The following is a 10,000-nucleotide window of genomic DNA, read 5'->3' on the forward strand; positions in this document are numbered from 1 at the left end:
GTGTGTGTGTGTGAGTGTGTGTGTGAGTGTGTGTGTGTGTGTGTTTTAGTGTGTGTGTGAGTGTCTCTGTGTGAGTGTGTGTGTATCGGCCTTTTCCTATTTTCCAAAATTCCAAACTAAAGGCCGTGGGTGACGTGGATTCAGCTTCAAATTTACGCACAAACACAAGGTTCCAAAAAAGATGGTTCGGTTTATTCCAACAAAAAAGTCCAAAGGTTTTCTTTACATGAAGTTCCAATAAAGGTTTTCCATTTCCATTATCCAAAATGCTTGCATTAAGTGTGGTAAAATCTTTTTATCTCGCCAAAACCATGCCACGCCGCCCGACATTACACATTACTTTCCAACTAAATTAGAGTGGTGGGCGTGACCTAAAGTAGCTGCATCTGTGCCTAGGTGGGCGTATTCAAATCACAGGTCGAAGTGACTTAACAAAAAACAGAAATGGCCATGACAGTGTGTGTGTGTGAGTGTGTGTGTGTGTGTGTGTGTGAGATGGAAGGTCAGTTAAGACAGTGTGTGTGTGTGTGTGTGTGTGTGTGAGTGTGTGTGTGAGATGGAAGGTCAGTTAAGACAGTGTGTGTGTGTGTGTGTGAGTGTGTGTGTGTGTGAGATGGAAGGTCAGTTAAGACAGTGTGTGTGTGTGTGTGAGTGTGTGTGTGTGTGAGATGGAAGGTCAGTTAAAAGCTCCTCCCACTCAGCTGGGATTCTGTCTGTTCTGTTCTCTCCCTCTCTCTTCATCCCTCTCTCCCCCTCTCTCCCTCTCTCTTCATCCCTCTCTCCCCCTCTCTCTTCATCCCTCTCTCCCTCTCTCTCCCTTCATCCCTCTCTCTCTTCATCCCTCTCTCCCTCTCTCTCCCTTCATCCCTCTCTCTCTCTCTTCATCCCTCTCTCCCTCTCTCTCCCTTCATCCCTCTCTCCCTCTCTCTTCATCCCTCTCTCCCACTCTCTCCCTTCATCCCTCTCTCTCTCCCTTCATCCCTCTCTCTCTTCATCCCTCTCTCTCCCTCCCTCTCTCTCTCCCCACTCCCTTCATCCCTCTCTCTCTCTCTCTCCCTTCATCCCTCCCTCCCTCTCTCTCTCCCCACTCCCTTCATCCCTCTCTCTCCCTTCATCTCCCTCTCTCTCCATCCCTCTCTCTCTCCCTTCATCCCTCCCTCCCTCCCTCTCTCTCTCCCCACTCCCTTCATCCTTCTCTCCCTCTCTCTCCCTTCATCCCTCCCTCCCTCTCTCTCCCTTCATCCCTCCCTCCCTCTCTCTCTCCCCACTCCCTTCATCCCTCTCTCCCTCTCTCTCCCCACTCCCTTCATCCCTCTCTCCCTCTCTCTCCCTTCATCCCTCCCTCTCTCTCTCCCCACTCCCTTCATCCCTCTCTCCCTCTCTCTCCCCTCTCCCTTCATCCCTCTCTCTCTCCCTTCATCCCTCCCTCTCTCTCTCCCCTCTCCCTTCATCCCTCTCTCTCTCTCATCCCTCCCTCCCTCTCTCTTCCCTCTCCCTTCATCTCTCTCTCCCTCTCTGTTACACCCCACCTTTACGTGGCCCTTTAGGGGTGAACAAAAACCCACCATTGACCCCAAATCCTAATAAATATAAGTAACACCTTTTAAAATGTACCCCACCAGTGGGATTTATTACATCAAGATAAACCATAACAGACACTGCATAGACATGACACACAAAGTCCAAATCAAAAGACAAGACAACATCCCAGGCTGAGAGGCAGCAAGACAGCCAGCAGCCCCCACACCAAAAGCCTCTCCTCAGGAACTGGACCCTGGAGCCTTTAACTCCTGATCAATCATGGCCAGGTGCTCCCAATCAGGGCAATTATCTGCAGCACACCTGAGCACAGGTAGAGAGGGGAGAGAATAGGGACAAACAGCAGCCGTAACACTCTCTCTCCCTTCATCCCTCCCTCCCTCTCCCTTCATCCCTCCCTCCCTCTCTCTCTCCCCATTCCCTTCATCCCTCCCTCCTCTCTCTCCCTTCATCCCTCCCTCCCTCTCTCTCTCCCCACTCCCTTCATCCCTCCCTCCTCTCTCTCCCTTCATCCCTCTCTCTCTCCCTTCATCCCTCCCTCTCTCTCCCCACTCCCTTCACCTCTCTCCACTCCCTTCATCTCTCTCCCTTCATCTCTCTCTCTCCCTTCATCCCTCTCTCTCTCCCCTCATCCCTCTCTCTCTCCTTCTCTCCCTTCATCCCTCCCTCTCTCTCATCCCTCCCTCTCTCTCTCCCCTCATCCCTCTCTCTCTCTCCCTTCTCTCTCTCTCCCCTCATCCCTCCCTCTCTCTCTCCCCTCATCCCTCTCTCTCTCTCCCTTCATCCCTCCCTCATCTCTTTCTCTTCATACCTCCCTCCCTTTCTCTCCCTTAATCCCTCCCTTTCTCTCTCTCCCTTCATCCCTCTCTCTCTCCCCTCATCCCTCCCTCCTCTCTCTCTTCATCCCTCCCTCCCTTTCTCTCTCCCCCTTCATCCCTCTCTCTCCCTTCAATTTTCAATTTAATTCAATTTCAATTCAAATAAGCTTTATTGACATGACAAGAGTGCTTGTGTTGTCAAAGCATGTATACAAATTCAATACATAATAAATATATAAGATAAACAAAACAATGTTGATTAAATAATAGTAATAAATAAATTATAATAAAAATAATATTCATTTAATAAAAAAAATAATAATTAATGATAATAATAATAACACTCTACAGCACTATTGTTAAGCAGAAGAGCCTGATCAGCTGGAGACTTCGCTCACTGCCTTGCACAACTGACAGACTGAGGAAGTCAGTGGCCCCAGGGCCATTGAACTGTTCAATGCCTCACTTAAGGGAAGAGGAGAGATAGACTTCTCTGCTTAGTCTGTCTGCCTCTTCACCCTCTCCATGTTTGAGTACTGATAGGCCACTACTGCTTTACTACTGTTTTACTAATGTCCACAGCCTAATGTTTTTACTACTGTTTTACTGCTACACTGTTTTTCATGCTATATTAGCACACATGATCAATGGCTGCGGTCAGGCTTCTGCTACGATACTAAATGAATGAATGGCTATAACCCTATTACCTCAACCTGTTCTTGCACTGAAATAGTTTTTTATATTACCTTGTCTACATTATACTTTACTCTCCTATTTGTCCATATTATTTATGCTGGTCTCTAGACCTTATTCTTGCACTGTTGCACTGTTGGACTAATGTTGGACTACTGTTTGCACCTTCACCATGACACTCACTCCCTTTAGCACCTTACCAGTCCCGGCCCATTATGTGTTTTCTCTCAGTTTGTGGCACTTAAACACAAACTGTGCGGAGAGTTGTAGGGATTGTTCATCTTCACCTAGGAGGGTTTTCATTTTTGAATTGTCGTCTAGACCTTTAAGTTGTGGGGTTTTTTTCTAGAAATTTAGGGTAAAAAGAATTTCTCAGTAGAGTATATTTGGTGCATCTTCATCCCTCCCTCTCTTTCCCCTCTCCCTTCATCCCTCCCTCCTCTCTTCCTTCATCCCTCTCTCTCTCCCTTTTCCACAACACAGCAACACACACAATACAACACACACACAACACACACAATACAACACACACACACACAATACAACACACACACACAACACACACAATAAAACAACACACACAATACAACACACACACACACAATACAACACACACACACAACACACACAATACAACAACACACAACACACACAATACAACACACACACATTCAACACACACACACAATACAACACACACACACACACATACACAATACAACACACACACAATACAACACACACAACACGACAGCACACACACACTACACACACAATACAACACACACAACACAACAGCACACACAACACAACACACACAACACACACAATACAACACACACAACACACACAATACAACACACACAACACACACAACACAACACACACAACACAACACACACAATACAACACACACAACACACACAATACAACACACACAACACACACAATACAACACACACAACACACACAACACACACAACACACACAATACAACACACACAACACAACACACACAACACAACACACACAATACAACACACACAACACACACAATACAACACACACAACACACACAACACAACACACACAATACAACACACACAACACAACACACACAACACAACACACACAATACAACACACACAACACACACAATACAACACACACAACACAACAGCATACACAACACAACACACACAATACAACACACACAACACAACACACACAATACAACACACACAACACAACACACACAATACAACACACACAACACACACAATACAACACACACAACACAACAGCATACACAACACAACACACACAATACAACAGCATACACAACACAACACACACACACAATACAACACACACAACACAACACACACAATACAACACACACAACACAACAGCATACACAACACAACACACACACACACACAGTACAACACACACAACACAACACACACAATACAACACACACAACACAACAGCATACACAACACAACACACACACACACACACAGTACAACACACACAACACAACAACACACACAACACAACACACACACACACACAGTACAACACACACAACACACACAACACACACAATACAACACACACACAACACACACAACACACACAACACACACAGTACAACACACACACACAACACACACACACACACACAGTACAACACACACAACACAACAGCACACACAACACAACACACACAACACACACAATACAACACACACACACACAATACAACACACACACACAACACACACAATAAAACAACACACACAATACAACACACACACACACAATACAACACACACACACAACACACACAATACAACAACACACAACACACACAATACAACACACACACATTCAACACACACACACAATACAACACACACACACACACATACACAATACAACACACACACAATACAACACAACACGACAGCACACACACACTACACACACAATACAACACACACAACACAACAGCACACACAACACAACACACACAACACACACAATACAACACACACAACACACACAATACAACACACACAACACACACAACACAACACACACAACACAACACACACAATACAACACACACAACACACACAATACAACACACACAACACACACAATACAACACACACAACACACACAACACACACAACACACACAATACAACACACACAACACAACACACACAACACAACACACACAATACAACACACACAACACACACAATACAACACACACAACACACACAACACAACACACACAATACAACACACACAACACAACACACACAACACAACACACACAATACAACACACACAACACACACAATACAACACACACAACACAACAGCATACACAACACAACACACACAATACAACACACACAACACAACACACACAATACAACACACACAACACAACACACACAATACAACACACACAACACACACAATACAACACACACAACACAACAGCATACACAACACAACACACACAATACAACAGCATACACAACACAACACACACACACAATACAACACACACAACACAACACACACAATACAACACACACAACACAACAGCATACACAACACAACACACACACACACACAGTACAACACACACAACACAACACACACAATACAACACACACAACACAACAGCATACACAACACAACACACACACACACACACAGTACAACACACACAACACAACAACACACACAACACAACACACACACACACACAGTACAACACACACAACACACACAACACACACAATACAACACACACACAACACACACAACACACACAACACACACAGTACAACACACACACAACACATACACACACACACAGTACAACACACACAACACAACAGCACACACAACACAACACACACAACACACACAATACAACACACACACACACACACAACACAACACACACACACACACACAATACAACACACACAACACAACAGCACACACAACACAACACACACACACACACAGTACAACACACACAACACAACAACCAGAACTAGAAATGAAATTCCAAGGAATTACCAGTGCATGAAAATGCTAAAGTTGTGATGTAAAATATCATGTATAGTTAACCCTTACAAGCCCGACCATTCTAATTTCGTTAAAATTTTAACGATGACCAATCATCTAATATCTCAGCTGTCCAGTGACTGATTTTATTTCTGAAATCTTCCCCGTAATGCTGACAACATAAGCTTCAATTTGATATGATTGGTTAAGGGATTTATGGCGCGAAATGTTTTGGATACTTGAAGATGAGTCGTGAAAAAAAGTTTTCACGTCAGTCGTACATTTTGACATGGACCGCCAGATGCCACCTGCACTTCGTTGGAGTTTACCTCGACTGGAAACCGCACAGCTGGATAAACTGAGGTAATATATGTTTTTACATCGTTTCTAGTTATGGTTAATCTTAATTTGTAGTCATAAAATCATGTTATTTGACAGTAATATGCTTTCTCATCAGCGTCAACATTATGGCATAGCGTGGGCTAAGTGCATCGTCATGTAACTTTAGCTAGCTGCATTACTCTGAACTGCTTGCAGTATTCTCGTTTGCTTTTGATATCAGTTATTTTCATTTGACAATTTCATTTAAAAACCTGTTAGTATATAACCTGTTAGTAAGTTTGTTTTCTAGTACCAATTTGCTTGTTAGGTAAGCATTATATTGGCAAGTCAGTATAGCATACCAAAGCTGAATAAATCAATGGGCGCCGCGTTTCTAAGTTGCGTTCTCTTACCTGAAATAAGTTGAGCGATATTTTTACTCCTCTCAATATGTAGTTGTAGAAAACAAGATGTGAAATCACGGATTCTGTCAGAAATGTAGTGCTAATTAACTTATTGCCTCTCCTCGGGTTGTTACCTCGCTAGGCAGTTTGTAGTGAACTGTTTTACCTTGCTAACTTCTAAATGACAAACATCAGACATGCTTGTCTCATCATTTTCTAAGATGGCATGACTTGATATTCTACTCTTCTCAATATGTAGTTATAGAAAACATGATGTGAAATCACATATTATGTCAGAAATGTCATTGCATTTCAGCAGTTAGTTACTAGGTGAAATGTAATCTGTCTTTATCTTAATGCCAGCCAGGAAAGCAGATTTAGGGTAGCTAAACCCATGTGTAATAAAATTACTTTTCATACTTCTAAATATTTTTGAGTTATTCAGAATGCTTCAATAGTTTAGGCTACCTCTTCTTGTGTATGTATGTGCACACACGCACGCATCTGTAGTTTTGTGATTTTATTTTTTAAATTAGTAAAGGTATTACATTTGTATGATTTTACTGTTGTTTCAGATGGAGGATGACAAGACCTACACAGACCTCCTTGCAGGCCTGAAGAGGTAGCTGACTGCTGATGAGCTTGCGCTCACAATGTTGAAGACCATGTGAGGATGGACGAAGAAGGTATAGATTTAGGTGCCGTGCGTAGGGTGGTGTAGACTGCCACTAAAACACTGTGAAATAGACTTGTTATGTTGTTTTTTATATGTTGTCCCAGGCATATGTGGTTTTACCAACCGGAACGGGTGGGAGGTTGTGCTTAGTAGGCCGTCGTATGCAAACACACAGTGCAGGGGCATGGGACGAAGAGACCCCAGAAGAGTTTCACAGTTTTCTGGATTTGATCATTGACATGGGACTTCAGTTCCCTCCCTAATATCCATTGCTACTGGGGAACCAAGTCTCTGAAAGGGATCAGGGAGTGTTGACCAAATGAGAAATACATATTGTGTACACTTTTTCTCCATTGACATTGCCGTTGTCAGTAGTTTCTTATTATTTCAAGTAGGGCTGCACGATATATCTAAAATCTATCGTTATCGCGATATCTTGCACTCGCTTAACATTTGCGATGGACATACCGCACAGATTACTTAATTTTCGATAAATTTCTATACATTTTTTGTGCCATGCGCATTCCATACAATCTATGGTGTATTCACATTCTGAATGTCAACATATTTTACCAAACCGATGCTGTCATGCTGCCCTAGAAGCCCGTCCCCTACCAGTTTAGGTGTGTGGTGTTTTAGGTGTTGAGGCAGGAGCTAAGTCGTGATGGCTGAAGATAGTGAGTCGAGCGAGGTAGGCTACACTTGGGTGAAGAGGAATTAGTGACTAAAAGGAAAAGCACGTCTGTTATATGGGAATATTTTGGTTTTATTAAGGATGACGTGTTACAAACACATCGGCAAATGCGTCCTTCTCCACTGTGTTAAAATAAACAATTTCTTTCGTTATAGTTATAGGATCAGAAGATATCTGTCTTTCACTGTAAGGCTTGTATTTCATGATTTGCATTTAGCAAAAGCCCCAGACAGCAGCAGAGAGGTAATCAGGATTTGTTATTTGTAAAAGTTGTTAAGCCTACTTCGTTGGACTATGTGATCGCAACTCCTTACTTTCACTTTCCGCTGCACTCGGTATGCCGGTAGCCTAATAATGTGGGATGCGCAGCGTATGAGGTTGGAGAAAAACATGAGGTGGAAATATTTAAATATCGCAACTTATATCATTATCGCAGTACTCAATAATGTAATCGCATATCGCATGTTTTCCTAATATCGTGCAGCCCTAATTTCAAGTTTGGCAATGCAGAATCTGGTGTTGAACCTAGGTTTGGTAGCTACAGCCAGAAAGACTTTGGAGAAAATCTATCACAACAGCTTTCAGCCTCGCCTTCAGCTGCTCCAACTACTACTTTGTCGTCTTTTCATCAAGTACATATTCCTGTACAGCAGGAGCCAAAGACAAATTGTTGGCTTTGTTATAAAAACAATACATAATAACACTAAAGTAGCTTGTATGGCCTGGAGTTTAGCAGTAGGTGACTTTGTTTTTTTGGTAAACAAAATTGCCGTCAGATTTGGCATTCTACAGAAGGGGATGCGTTTCGTTTTGAGTCATAGGTCTTCTGTGTTTAACCTTCAGGTTCCCCACCCCACCTTTCCCTATCCTCCTCTGTGTGTGTGTGTGTGTGTGTGTGTGTGAGAGTTTGTGTGTATATGTGTGTATGTGTTTATTCTCAACAGGCTTGTTAATCCACTTTCAAATGTTTAGAACACATTGATTTTTGAGTGATGTTGAAGTTGATTGTATTCCTAGCTTTTCATAAATAATACATTTTATAGATGTATATCATTTTCATATTACACTAATTTATATAAGGAAGTTGTATCTGTTGAATCAAATGTATTTTATGTCTCTATTCAGAATTGATCTTCAATAAATATACAGTATACTTACTTCCTGTATTACTGGTAAGGTACATGTTTTTCTTTTATATATCATTATTATTGACTGTAGCATTTGCTTATATACAAATAAATGGTTTATTCTTATGGACCAAATAAATCTAAACCATTGTGTCTGACTTCATTATTAGTTTTTATGCATACTTTCATGTTTTTGGTGAGAAAGGGAATGTGAATTCTGTCAACATTCTAAATCCTGTTTCCTGCATTTTTTTACACTGATCACTAAATGTATCATAACTTTTGAAAGGTTAATGATATTCCAATTCAGTCTTTTTTGTTAAATAGCCCACAACCTGCTGAACATGTCATACACTCTACATTTTTCTCTATCTTGTATAGAAATATGATGAAAATTCATTTTTATGTGAATGAAATTAAATTTTAACGAATTTCGGTATACATTTGGAGAGGATTTTCAAAGACTGTTCATTACTATATCAACATTACCATATGTATTTTACATCATTTGATAGAACTGATCCTTCTGATTACAATGGTATGTATATCCCATTGATGGTATGTATTATACTCAAGAAATAAGGTTTTTTGTGTAAGGAGGTCATCCAGCACCAAAAATGG

The 10,000-nt window shown here is 41.8% G+C and overlaps 1 protein-coding gene across 3 annotated transcripts in view; it reads left to right on the forward strand.

Annotated features, from left to right (window-relative positions):
* The window catches only part of ppargc1a (peroxisome proliferator-activated receptor gamma, coactivator 1 alpha), a 121,379-nt gene that overhangs the window by 73,368 nt on the left and 38,011 nt on the right, over positions 1-10,000 (forward strand). The window lies entirely within an intron of this gene.

This window comes from Alosa pseudoharengus, unplaced genomic scaffold, assembly GCF_046254945.1.
Source record: "Alosa pseudoharengus isolate Yale_2024_CS ecotype anadromous, Long Island Sound unplaced genomic scaffold, YU_APseudo_1.1 YU_APseudo_1.1_scf_17, whole genome shotgun sequence".
In the NCBI taxonomy this organism is placed as follows: Eukaryota; Metazoa; Chordata; class Actinopteri; order Clupeiformes; family Clupeidae; genus Alosa; species Alosa pseudoharengus.